Source organism: Arvicola amphibius, chromosome X, assembly GCF_903992535.2.
Source record: "Arvicola amphibius chromosome X, mArvAmp1.2, whole genome shotgun sequence".
In the NCBI taxonomy this organism is placed as follows: domain Eukaryota; kingdom Metazoa; phylum Chordata; class Mammalia; order Rodentia; family Cricetidae; genus Arvicola; species Arvicola amphibius.
In genome coordinates this window covers 39848303-39862801 of record NC_052065.1, presented here as the reverse complement: position 1 = coordinate 39862801, position 14499 = coordinate 39848303, and positions in this window count along the sequence as shown.

The following is a 14499-nucleotide window of genomic DNA, read 5'->3' as shown; positions in this document are numbered from 1 at the left end:
TGTTTCGGTATCCATTCTGTTAGCCTGTGTCTTTTTATAGAAGAGTTGAGACTGTCGATATTAAGAGAAATTAATGACTAGTGATTGTTAATCTTTCTTTATAAATTTGAATGCTTTCAAATTTCAGCCTCTTAAAAATTCTAACATCTTGGTAAATCTCTAAAACCTCTTTAAATATTCAAAGTCTTTCAATTGTGGGTGCTCCTAAAAATAAAAATAAATTAAATACTTTTTATTTCATAATCACATCAAAGCAAAACCACAGAGCAACAGTTCACATCTCAGTGCAAGACATTTAGGATTCACTCAAGACCATTTGAGCTACTCCAAAGGGCTTTTAAAAAACATGCAGAAGCCGGGCGGTGGTGGCGCATGCCTTTAATCCCAGCACTCGGGAGGCAGAGGCAGGCGGATCTCTGAGTTCGAGGCCAGCCTGGTCTACAAGAGCTAGTTCCAGGACAGGCTCTAGAAACTACAGGGAAACCCTGTCTCGAAAAAAAAAAAAACCATGCAGAATTTGTCCCATAGGCTCAGGCCAGCTCTACCTCATTGCTGCTGCTCTAAAAGATGATTATTTCATGGTTGTGGCATACCCAAAATTCTAGGGTTTCCTGCTGCAACTGGGTTGCACTTTTACCAAATGCCTCTTAAGGGCATTCTTTACACTGCTAGACCTCAGCTTCTCTACATAACCCCTTTAGTCCTGAGGGTTCAACTCTCACTGTGGCTGCATCTTCACCAATAGTTTCTTTTTGTTTTTCACAGTCTCAAACCTCAGCTGTTCTCCATGGCCCCTTCATTCCTATATAACAAGCACCATGTAGGACTTACATTTGACAAGTTTGGCTGCTCAATACATGGAACCTTAACTGTCTTTAGAATACAGCTTCTGTGTGCTGATCCTGAGGAAACTTTTCTGTAAGATTTTCAATTAATGATACTGATCTCTTTGTAATTGCTACTATTTTCTCATCTCCAGCTGACTAACATCAATTATAAAATTAAAGCAATAGTTTCACTTCTGTGTTGCTGGTCATTTCTTAATTACACATGAATATAGCTCCAGATCACCAGAAAAAGAAATTTATTTCTTAATTAATTAATTAATTTTGCAGGCTAATCACCATTTCCCTCCCTTGCTACTCTCCCACAGTCCCCCCCAACATTCCCTCTTCCCCACTCCCATCAGCTTAACCTTTCTCTTTAGAAATGTGCAGGCCTTCCATCTATATCAGCCAGCCATGGGACATCAACTTGCATTAAGAATAGGCACCTTGGCGCACGCCTTTAATCCCAGCACTCGGGAGGCAGAGGCAGGCGGATCTCTGAGTTCGAGGCCAGCCTGGTCTACAAGAGCTAGTTCCAGGACAGGCTCTAGAAAATACAGGGAAACCCTATCTCGAAAAACAACAACAACAACAAAAAAGAATAGGCACCTTATCTCCTATTAAGGCTGGATAAGGAAATCCAGTAGGAGGAAAGTGTGCCAAGGGCAGAAAGTAGACTCAGAGAAAGCCCCTGTTCTCACTGCTAGGAGTCCCATAAGACCAGGATACACAACCATAACATATACACATAGGACCTAGGTCAGTTCCACGTAAGTTCTTTCACTGAAAGTTCACTCTCTGTGAACCACTATGAGCCCAAATTAGTAGATTCTGTGGTTTTTCTTATTATATCCTTGGCTATTCTGTCTCCCATAGTCCTGCCTTCCCCTCTTATGCATGATTCTCCAAGGTATGCCTAAAGTTTGGCTAAGGGTTTCTGCATCTGTTTCCAGCAGTTGCTGGATGAATCCTTTCTGATAGCAATTAGGCTAGCAATGCTCTACAAGTATAACAGAATGTCATTAAGGATCATTTCACTGGTTTCTTTTTGTCAGTCATGTTGCATTCTCTCCTTTGTTTCTGGTCTATCTAGCCTCTGAGTCCTGGCCGTCTAAGCAGTGTTGGAGTGGGTTGCCTCTCATGATACGAGTCTCAGGTTGGATCAGTTATTGGTTGGCCACTCCTATATTTTCTGCTCAAATTGTGTCACAGTTTATTTTGTAGGCAGGGTAAATTGTAGATGTAAGGTTTTGTGGCTGGGTTTGTATACCAACCTCCCAAATGGAAGTCCTGCCTAGTTATAGAATATGGGTGATTCAGACTCTGTATCTTCCACTGTTAATCCGGGGACACCCTCATACATTGTTGGGAGTTTCCATTTCACTAGGCTTCTAACTCATCCCAGAGATACTCCTGAACCTAGTTGTCTTTTCCAGTACTCTCTACATCCATCTTCTCTCCTATCTGATTCTTCCTGTTTCCATGCCCACTCCCACACGTAGACCCCTTTCCCCATCCACCTGTGTGTGATGTCTATTATACTTCTCCATTCACAGTAAGATCCATGTGCACACCGTTGAACTTTCCTTCTTACTTAGTTTACTTGGGTCTATGGATTATAACATGGTTATTCTTTATATCACAGTTAATATCCACCCATAAATGAGTAATACAATATTTCTATTTCACAGTCTGTATTACCAAACTCATCATGTTCTTTTCTAGATCTGTCCATTTCCCAGCAAATTTTATGATGTCATTATTTTTAACAGATGATTATTACTCTGTTGTGTAAATGAACCACATTTTCTTTATCCATACTTAGGTTAATGGGTATCTAGGTTGTTTCCAGCTTCTATTACAAATAAAGCTTCTGAGAACATAGTTTTTAGTGAGTCTCATTATAGTATATTAGATCATCCTTGGGGTAAATGGTTAGGAGTGATATAGCTGGGTCTTGAGGTAAGTGGCCTCTGAATTTTCTGAGAAATCCACATATTGATTTCCAAAATGGCTGTACAAATTTCTAGTCCCACCAGCAATGGAGGAGTGTTCTCCTTGCACAACATCCTTTCCAGCATGAGAAGACTCTTGTGTGTTTTTGTATTTATTTTTTATCTCAGTCATTCTTATAAGTGTAAGATGGAATCTCAGAGGTTTCTTTTTTTGATTTACATTTCACTGATGGCTGAGGATGGTGAACACTTCTTTAATTGTTTATGAGTTTTTGGATTCTTATGTTGAGAATTCTCTATTTACATATGTACCCCAATTTTAAAATTTTAGCATTTTGTTTGGTGATATCGAGTTTCTTATTTATATAATTTGGAAATCAGCCCTCTGTCAAATATGAGGTAGGTGAATGTCTTTTTCCACCCGTAGGCTGCAATTTTGTCATATTGACAGTGTCTTTTCCATTACATAAGCTTTACAGTTTCATGAGGTTCCATTTATTAGTTGCTGATTTAATGCCTGCACAACTGGCATTATGTTCAAGAAATTTTCTCCTGTGCCAATGCACTGATAGCTAATCCCTACCTTCTCTTTTATCAGGTTCAGTGTTTCAGGATTTAAGTTGAAATCTTTGATCCACTTCGACTTCTGTTTTGTGTGGGGTGAGAAATATGGATGCATTTGCATTCTTTTACATACAATCATCAGTTAGAGTAGAACCATTTTTGAAGATGCTTTCTTTTTTTCTATTGTGTATTTCTGTTTTTTTTTTATTAAAATCAGGTGCCTATAGGACCATCTGTGTCTTCAGTTTGGTTGCATTGATCAACCTGTCTGTTATTATGCCAATAATATGTATTTTTTATTACCATTTCTCTGTGATACAGCTTGAAATCAACTATGGTGATTCCTCTAGAAGTTCCTTTATTGTGCAGTAATATTTTAGGTATCTGGGTTTTTGTTTTTCAATATGAAGTTAAGCATTATTCTTTCAAGTTCTATAAAGAATTGTGTTGTAATTTTGATGGAAATTACATTGAAACTTTAGATTGCTTTTGCTAAGATTGCCATTTTTACTATGTTAAATGTATCAATTCATGAGCATGGGTAATCTCTACATTTTCTGATATGTTCTTCAATTTTCTTTCTGCAAACAGTTAAAGTTCTTGCCATCCAGGCCTTTTGCTTGCTTGGTTAGAATTACACCAATATATTTTATATTATTTGTGGCTATCGTAAAGGCTATTGTTTCCCTATTTTTCTTTCTCAACCTATTTATCATTTGTATATAAAAGGGCTACTGTAGTGATATTTCATTTGTATTTTAATAAATAATGTTTGCCTGAAGATCAGAGCATAAATCAGCCACTGTGGTCAGCCTTACAGACAAGGCAGTTGTGACATACACCTTTAGTTCCAGTAGCCACACTAGTTTGACTTAGAAACCAGGTGGTAGTGGTGCACACTTTTAATCCCAGCCCTAGAGAAGAATATAAAATGGGAGCAGATAGCTAGCTGTCAGACACATTCTCATTATGAGGTTTCTTGGAGGTAAGATTGCCATTTTGGACTGAGGCCAAGGTAAGAGTCTGTCTCTGGCTGGCTACTTTGCTTTTCAGACCTTCAGGCTGAACCCCAGTTTCTCTCTCTGAGTTTTCATTAATCTTGCTTTATTCAGACTACTGAGTCTTTTGAGTTTATATTGTATCCAGCAATTTCTCTAAAGTTGTTTACTGGCTATAGGAGTTTCCTGTTAAAAATTTGGGGTTGCTTGTGCATATTGTAATATCATCTGCAAATATCAATAATTTGAATTTTTTCTTTCCAATTTGTTTCACCTTGACCTGCTTTAGATGTCTTATTGTTCTAGCTAAATTTTCAAGTACTATATGGAATAGATATGAAGCCTTGTATTGTAGAAAGCTTTGTATTATCCTTGATTTTAGTGGAATTGCTGTGAGTTTCTCTCTATTTAATTTGATGTTGGCTGGCAGTTTGCTGTATATTGATTTTGTTATAGTTAGGTATGTTCTTTGTATCTCTGATCTTTCTAAGTCTTTCATCATGAAAGGATGTTCAAATTTGTCAAAGACTGTTTCAGCATCTAATGAGATAATCATATATGTTTTTGTTTGTTGGATCATCTCTGCTGCTCTGGGATGAAGCCTACTTGATAATTGTATGGTAAAAGGGCTAGATACATAAACACTTGATAATTGTGTGGTAAAAGGGTCAGATGAATAAACACACCCTGACCCTGAAACCAAAGTCAAAGAACCACACCCTGAACTCAGCATGAAAACAACCAAGCCCTGAGCAGGTGTAACAGCCAATCCTTGAGAATGAAAACAACCAATCCTTGAGCATGAAATCTGATCATTTGCCACATTGAAAATCTTCACCCTGGAAAATTTTGACCCTAAGATACTTCTACATAAGTTTGTACTTGTTCAGCTTGGGGCTGCCTTTTTCTACCCTGGCAAAGGCAGTCATACTCCTAGATTCCTCCCCCACCCAATAAGTTTGTTGAATGAAGTTTGGGTAATTATCTTCTTTTGCTAGTGTGAGGAGGGGCACAGAAGTAACAACTTTCACCTGAGCAGAGTAGATCAGAGAAGAGCTGTAACAACTTTTTCAAGAACAGGAGAAAAATTGTTACATTCCTGGGTGAACTCCCCTTCACACTCACCCCACAAACACACTGAAGCTACAGGTATTGCCTGGTTAACAATGGCCAGAATACCTTTCTCTTCAAAGTTGTAACACAGTTACTGCCTGAGTTCTGATGGACAGAGTACTTTTCACTAGAGAGCTTAACACAATAAAGGTGGATGTTCTTTTGGATATGTTCATAAATTCACTTTTTAAGTATTTAATTGAGTGTTTTTTCATCCATGTGTATGGGAGAAATTTGTCTGTAATTCTCTTTGTTGAGTCTATGTGTGGTTTTGTATCAAGGTGTCTGTGGCCCCACAAAATGAAATCGACAATGTTCCTTCTCTTTCTATTTTGTGGAATAATTTCAGAAGTACTGGTATTAACTCTTCCTTAAATTTCAGTAGAATTCTTTCTCTGCTACAACCATTTGGCCATTGGCTTTTTTGGCTGGGAGATTTTAATTATTGCTTCTATTGCCCTAGGACTTATAGGTGTATTTAAATTATTGAATTGCTCTTGATTTAATTTGGGTAGGTGGTATCTATCAAAAATATAGCTCATTTGATTTTTATTTTTAGTTCTTTTGAATATGGGGTTTTGAAGTATGAACTAATGATTATTTGGATTTCCTAATGCCTGTTGTCTTTTCATTTCTGATTTTGATAATATGGATAATCTCTCTGAATTTTAGCTGGTTTATATAATGTTTGTTTGCCTTTATCACTGATTTTTTTCAAAGAACCAACTCTTTGTTTCATTGATACTTTATATTGTTCTTTTGATTTCTGTTTTATTGATTTCAGCCCTCAGTTTAATTATTTCTTCCTTCCTACTCCCCTTGGAAGTGGTTACCTCTTTTTTGTTCTAGAGTTTTTAGGTGTGCTGTTAGGCCACTAGTATGAAGTCTCTTTAATTTGTTTTTCTTTTTTATTTTATGATCATTAATTTATTTATTTTACATTCTGCCCACAGTTTCACCTCTCTCCTCTCCTCCCTTTACCTCCTTCCACCTCCCATTTGTGTCCCACATCTACTCCTCCTCTGTTTCTGTTGAGAAATGGCAGGGTACCCATGCATATCAACAAACAAGACTCTTAGTGCTATGAATGTTTCTGCTTTCATTGTGTCCCATAAATTTGTGTATGGTATACATTCATTTTCACTGAATTCTAGGAAGTTTTTAAATTTTTACTTTTTCCATGATCCCGTGGCATTTCAGTTGAGAGTTGTTTAGTTTCCACGAGTTTGTAGACTTTCTGATGTTTCTGTTGTTGAAACCCAGCTTATTCTGTGGTGCCCTGATAAAGTACAGGAGTTTATTTTAATTTTCTTGTATCTGTTGAAATTTTCTTTGTGACTGAGTTTTTGTTCAGTTTTGGATATTGTTCCATGAAGTGCTGAGATGAAGTTTTATATTTTTGTATTTAGAAGAAATGTTTTATAGCTATCTGTTAGGTTTGTGTAAGTCATAACATCTGTTAGTTCTATTATTTCTCTGTTTATTTTTTGTCTGGCTTGTCCATTGAGGAAAGTTGCATGTTCATGTCTTCCAAAATTAATGTGTGAGGTTTTGTGTGTGATTTAAGCTTTAGTAATGTTTATTTTTTCTTCTTTATTACTTTATAAATAATACCAATCAAAATTTTCACTTCCTCCCCTCCTCCCACTTCCCTCCCGCTCTCCTACTCACCCTCCTCCTCTCCTACTCCGGTCCTAAGAGAGGGCAGGGTACCCTGCCCTGTGAGAAGTCCAAGGCCCTTCTCCCTCCATCCAGGCTTAGAATACAATCCCATAAACCAGTACATGCAGTAGAGACAAATCCCAGTGCCATTATCATTGGCTTCTCAGTCTGCTGTAATTGTCAGCCACAATCAGAGAGTCTAGTTTGATCCCATGCTCGTTCATTCCCAGTCCAGCTGGATTTGGTGAGCTCCCATTTGCTCAGGCACACAGTCTCAGTGGGTGGACCAATCCCTCCTTGTCCTGACTTCCTTGCTCATATTCTCCTACTCTCTGCTCTTCTACTGGACCTTGGGAGCTCACTTGAGTGCTCCCAGGTGGGTCTCTGTCTCTATCTCCATCTGTCGCCAGATGAAGGTTCTATGGTGGTATTCAAGATAGTCATAAGTCTGACTATGGGACAAAGCCAGTTCAGGCACCCTCTAATCCACTACCCAGCTGTGCATTTACAGAATAATATTTGTGGGATCAACACACTTAATGATGTTTTTATCTGTGTAATCATTGCTAATTTCTTATCTCCAGCTGATCAGCATCAATTATACCATTAAAGCAAAAGTTTCACTTCAATGATGCCGGTCACTTTTAATTGTAGTGACTACAGCTCCAGATGACCAGACCCCTTCAAATTCTTAACCAAAAATATCACACAAATGGCCTGATAGAATATTCCTCCCCTCTGAAATTTCACAGTCCAGTGCCCCTCTCACTTTTTTTGTCTAACTTGATGTCAATATTATGCCCATCTTCTAACATTCTACAGAATACGCCTCTGGGCCCTGAAACACTTGTGGAGCTCCAAAGTTTTTCTACAATCCTCCCCAAAACAAATGATCAGGTACATTGAAACTATACCTCATTTCTAGTAACAATTTCTGTATTAGTTTGCATTTCTACTTTTATGATAAAACACTTTGAAAAAAAGTCAGCTTAGGGAAGAAATAGTTTATTTATCCATGCATATTCTGGATCACAGTCTGTTGATGGAAGACAAGGGAGGAACTAAAACATGTCAGGAACCTGGGGGTAAAAGCTGATGCAGAGACCATGGATGAGTGCTGCTTACTGGATTGTTCCTTAAAGTTTTCAAAACTTCCCTTTATTGAATCCAGTACTACCTGCCAGGAGTGTCTCCAAACAAAATGATCTAGGCCTTACTCTATCAATTACTAATTACTAAAATACCCTACATTCTTGCCTACAGTATGATTTTATGGAGTAATATTTGCAATTGAGATTCCTTCTCAGATGACTCTAGTTTGTGTGAAATTGATGTAAGAACTAGCCAGCATACTTGATTGCTATGTACTTTTGTATAGTGTTACATATATTGTAAATGCTTAATATGAGACCTTGGGCCTAGAGGAATTACTTGCTTCCCCAAGCATTTGTTTCAGAATGGAAAGAACTTTTTATATATATTTTTTGTTTTGTTTTGTTTTCTTTTTCAAGACAGGGATTTTCTGTGTATCTCTGCCTGTCCTGTTCTGTAGACCAGGCTGACCTCAAATTCACAGAGTTCTGCTTGCATCTGTCTCCTGGAGTAATGGTATAAAGGCATGTGGGAGAAGGAAGAGCTCAGAGTTGGTGAGCATATGCACAGCAAGAGGTGTGGCTGTATCAGCATCCACTTTACTGTCATCCTGGAGATCTCAGGCAGCTGTTTCTTGGCAACTAGGAGAAAAATATTTTGTAATTATTGGCCCTATGAATGGGTCTAGGCATGGAAAGAGTCATTAACTGCCAGAAAGAATGGGACAGAGAAATGTCCTAGTTGTACAGGTGAGGCTTGGGTGTTTACATGATACACAATAGCAGATAAGACCAGATTTTAGTTGTTAGGTGTCCTTGATCCAGGAGAATGGTACCAATGGTGAAGTCCCAGGAGCTGATGCAGGTGTTGACATTATCTGGAGAGCAGTTTGTAAGTTGGTATTGGGCCAGACAGCAGGAGTGATGTGTAAAATATGATTGAAAATGGGTGGGGTTAAAATAGGCTCTGCAGACTGTTAGTTTTTATCAGGTCTGATTTTTATACAGCAGCAGAACTTTTTCCCAGGAACCTGCAGGTATCTATAAGACAACTAGAACACATTTGTATCTTGGTGTCATAACAAAAGGCTATTGCTTTATATTAAAAGGTATAAACATTTTAGAAGACAATTAAAGGGAACTGGAAACCTCTGAAGATATACCTAAAACCTGTTAGACTTGGACTATACAGCCTGTTAAAGAGAGACACCTGTCTGTATTTTAGCAGGAAACTTAACAAATGAAGTGATGAGCTACTAGTTCCTTAAGTCATCAACTGCCATTAGACAGATCTAAGAGGGATAAAGGAGCAGAAATGAAACAGGTTTTTAGCTATGCAGGCAATCCCAAGTCTCTCCTTAGTACTTGGAGAACACCAGCCTAGAAGTAGTGCTTACTGTTAGCTCTGAGTACAAACAGCCATAACATTTTCCTCTGGGGGTAACATTTAGTCCACCTGTCTTGGCAGGATGAGAAGATCAATTTCCCAGGTGTCATCCAGGAAGCTGTAGAGGTGGAAGGCTGCTTTTTGCTGTGTGGGTGGATTTACCAAACCCAATGTGAATCCTCAAGACAGAAGGTCTTTTGCAACCACATATCTCCTCGAAGAGCTATAGGATGCTGTGGCAGCTGGTATGTCTCTGTGTTAGAAGCTCTTTTGTTAAATGCCATACTCTCAGGTCTGTAAAGGCACTTAAGAATTAGGTACCATTACCTGTTATATTTAAACTAGACATATAAGCTAAATTTAGACATATATTTTACCCAATTAGTTACATCTTACCAATGCTGGTATATGTAAGAAGATTAAAAGGAATATTTTAATAAGTAAAAAAATACTAGCACACATGAGTACTCTTACCAAGATGCTGGTAGGGTCAAAATGGAGGTTATCCATGTGTTTGTATTTATCCAGAGCTGTTGTCATCTGGAGTTATAAGTTTTACAAATCTTCTCTGTGCACACATACACACAGAGAAATAAAACAAGCATACTGTAAAATCAAACACACATACTCACAGACACATAAAGCAAGCATACTATGAAAACACACCAATATACTCACACAAACTTAAAACCACCATAATGTGGAAATGCACTCACCTAAAACAAGCATACTGTGGCCACATTATTTTAACAGACAGACAAATAAAACACTTTTAGGAACCTGAATCAGCTGACCAACTTAATAATGCTATTGTAGGCTTCAGAAGCCAGGCAAGCACACAGGTGGTCCCATTAAGGACCAGATTAGCAGATGCTGTATGGGAAAACAGAAACATAAGGGTGGAACACCTAGGCAGCTTAGAGTGTGAGAACAGGAGGACTGGATCCATTGTAGGGAGAATGCCAGCATGATCATAGTACATGATAGGAATACAGAAAAACAGCATAAACTAATAAAAACCTATCAAGGGAATGAAGTCATTAACTTTATTTCCAGATACCAGAAAACTAAGAAATCACTGAAGAGAGTATGATAACTCAATAATTTCTTTCAGGATCATAAAAGAAAGAGGCCTAAGTACATGAGTAAAAGATGAACCAAAGAGGACATTGAACCTTAGGATTGTGGGTTAAGCTCAATGACAGATTGCTTAACATAGCATATGTAAGGCCTTGGGTTCCAATCTCAGGACCTTCAGAAAAGAAAAACACATGTTTTAAAAATAAAGACATTTCTCATGATAAGAAATGATATTTTGGAGTGATATTTTATTTGTGTTTTAATAAAAAAAAACTTGCCTGAAATTCAGAGTAGAAAAAGTTGCACTAATCAGCTTTTAGACCAGGCAATGGTGACAAACACCTTTAATTCCAGTAGCCACACTAGTTTGCCACAGAAACTAGGCAGCAGTGGTGCACACCTTTAATTCAAGCTTTACAAAGGACTATAAAATGGGAGGAGACAGCTCTCACTCACAGTCTCACTTTGAGATTCCTGGAGGCAAGATTGCCATTTCCAGAGGTAAGAGCCAGTGCCTGGCTGTTTTGCTTTTCTGACCTTAATGTTGAACCTCAATACCATTGTTATGACAGCATAAATGTAATAAAAATTGTACTTGAGATAGTATTATAATATACACCACTCACTGAGATAGAAAAAACTCTTATGTGTGAGGGTTAATAAAAGAATGGGAAATATTTTTATCTTCACTCCATAAAAAAATGAAAATCATATGCTTTCACAATGAACATGAAGTGACAAAATAGTAATTGTTATAGAAAATATCTTCTTTCTGGTTACTAGGCACAAAAAAAGCACTTCAAAGTGCTTACTTAAACTCCAAATTTAAAGAATTTTCCCTAAACACTGTATCCATATATACAGTTATTTAGAAGTCTTAGAAATAATGTGTTTTCCAGAATGAAACTGAGTAAAAGCGACAAAGAACTAATAATGAAACTTTATAGTATATAGTGAAGGAAGCACAATTGAAACAATTCACATTAATGATTAATCAATATGCCTGATACTTGAAATAATTTCTTCATGTTCATAAGTTATTCCTCTCAATAACTAGAAAAAACAGATTAACATATTTAAGATCTAAAATAACATTGGCTTCATCACTGAATTTTTGTAAAATTTAAAAGTCTAAGTTGACTTCATCATGGTTAATTTTGGTTTCATATATTTTTATTTTGTGCTCAAAAATGGAAAATTGAATTTTGAAATCAGGATAGGCCTTGATCCCATATAGAGATGATGATGATGATGATGATGGTAGATAGATAGATAGATAGATAGATAGATAGATAGATAGATAGATAGATAGAATCAACAGCTTATGATCTGGTGATCGCTATATGCAACATTCTTGATATTTGCTACATTTTTCATTGCTACAACAAAAGAACAAGATAAACAATTGAATAAGGATTTGTTTCTACTCAGAATTGAAGGATGCAGTTCACAATGGTGTAGTGTTCTTGATAGTAGAACCCATAATCAGGAAGCAGAGAGACATGAATACTACTGCTCAGCTGTTTAAATATTATTTATTTATTTACTCCAGGACCCTATTCAAAAGAATTGTATTATCCGTTGTTAGAGTAGTTCTTTCCCCTAAAACAAAAAACCTGTAGACTACCTCAGAGGCATCTCCAGAGATTGTATTTATAGTGATTCTAAATTCTGTCAAAATGATAGTCAAGATTATATATCACATTGATATTAACTTTTAATTATCTTCAAATTGATATTTTAGAGATCTTTATTATTTGAAAGCTACAGGAAAATAGAAGATTTTCATACCATACTATTTCACAAAAGCATATTTCATTGGAAATATTTGTATATTATTAAAACAAACGTATTAAAATGTATTTTTATTTACATATTTTTAGAAATTCTTAAAGTCAAAAAATCTGAAGTCCAATATGGTAATTGAACATCTAAACTATTAATGTATCACCATAACAATTCTCTTTGCTCCCTGTCACCTCAGGCACACACAGCTCTCTTTTATAAAACAATTAAAAAGAGAACAGGGACATTAAATTTCATCCCTAAATACTTCATGATATGTTTCTTACAGTTAGGATCATGCTATAATATATCTATGACAGCCCTAATAAGAAAACAAATACTAAACAACTATTATTAATTATATTAAAATTATATTAACTTCATCTAAAATGTATATTTTAGTTGTTTAAATTTCCTGTAATTGAACAAGTTTCAATATTGCATTTTGCTTTAGTTCTCTATGATCCATTCTTATGGATACATTCTTATAGATACATTCTTATGAATCCATTCTTATGGATGAGCAGTTACTTTAAACTTATAGTTGTTCCTTTGTGCATGTGTGTATCCATGTTTGTATGTGTGTATGATTTTATTTCTGTGTTTGCTTGCTTTTTAGTGTGAAATTATATATGTGTGCATGTATAATTACAGCATGAGAGGACGCTCTCAGCTGTAATTTCTCAGGAGCCATTTGAATTGGATTTTGAAAGAAAGTCTTTCACTGGGTTGAAGCTCACCAGGTAACCTAGGTTTGTTTTCAAGTGTACTACAGATATCCAGCTGTTTTTTTTTTTCTCCCCAGTGTTGGAATTAGAAGCACATAGCAACACACCCATTTTCTTGAATATATTCTGGGGATTTAACTCAGGTTCCTATGATTACATAGAAAACATTTTCAGAACTAAGCCAGTGGTTCTCACCCTATGGGTTATGACCCCTTTGGGAGCCAAACTCACCCTTTTATATGGTACACCAAAGACCATTGGAAAAAATAGACATTTACATTATGATTCATAACAGTAGCAAAACTACAGTTATGAAGTAGCAATAAAAATAATTTTGTGTTTGAGTACACATGGCTTTTTCTTGTGGGCTACCTACCAACTGCCAAATCATGACAGAGACTTATTAGTTTTGCCTAGCTTAGGCATATTTCTAGCTAGCTATTTTGAGAATGTGTTTTTATTTTTGCGTCGGGGCTTTTTACTATTTCTTACTTTGTTGCTGTATCTATGTCTGGTTGACTGATGGCTGTCTGGCTTCTGAATCTGGGTATTTCCCTCATTCTCTCCTCACTCTTCTCTCATTCTGCCTTTCTCCTATGGCCTGGATTTCTCCTCCTATTCATTCTCTCTGCCCACAAGCCACATCTATCCTGTCTCCTACCTAGCTAGTGACCATTTAGCTCTTTATTAGACTAATCAGGTGCCTTAAGTAGGCAAGGTGAAGCAAATGCAGCACATCTTTTCATAATTAAACAAATGCAGCATAAACAATTGTGTCAAACATTTGCCTTGCTAAATAATATTCCATAAATGTTGGAAGTTAACATATACAGAGCTGTAGTAAAGAGCCACAGCATTAATAAGGTTTAAAACTACTGAACTCTATATGCTATCTCCCCATCCCTAGTTCTTCAATGTGTTCTCAGTCAAGTTTCAATTGAAAGTGTGTTAATGTTCACATTCATATTCAAAATCTTTAAAGACCTCAAACAAGTGATTCTGTAACATTTACCTTACATATCATCAATATATATACTATTTTACGCCATGAAGCTACCAATAACATATGATATAACCTCTGATTTCTTTATTGTGTCTTGTGTTTCATTTGTAAATAATAACTCATAAAAGTGATCATGCATATCTTGTTTTCAACATGCTTTTGCACATGGCTTAAGCCACTAATAATTACATTAGGGTATTTTTACTATAGAGGTTAGGAAATGGTGTATAATTGTATAATACCTTACATATTTACTTTCTGAGGTTATATATCAAGGGAAATCTGTGTATATATTCTAAGTCTTAA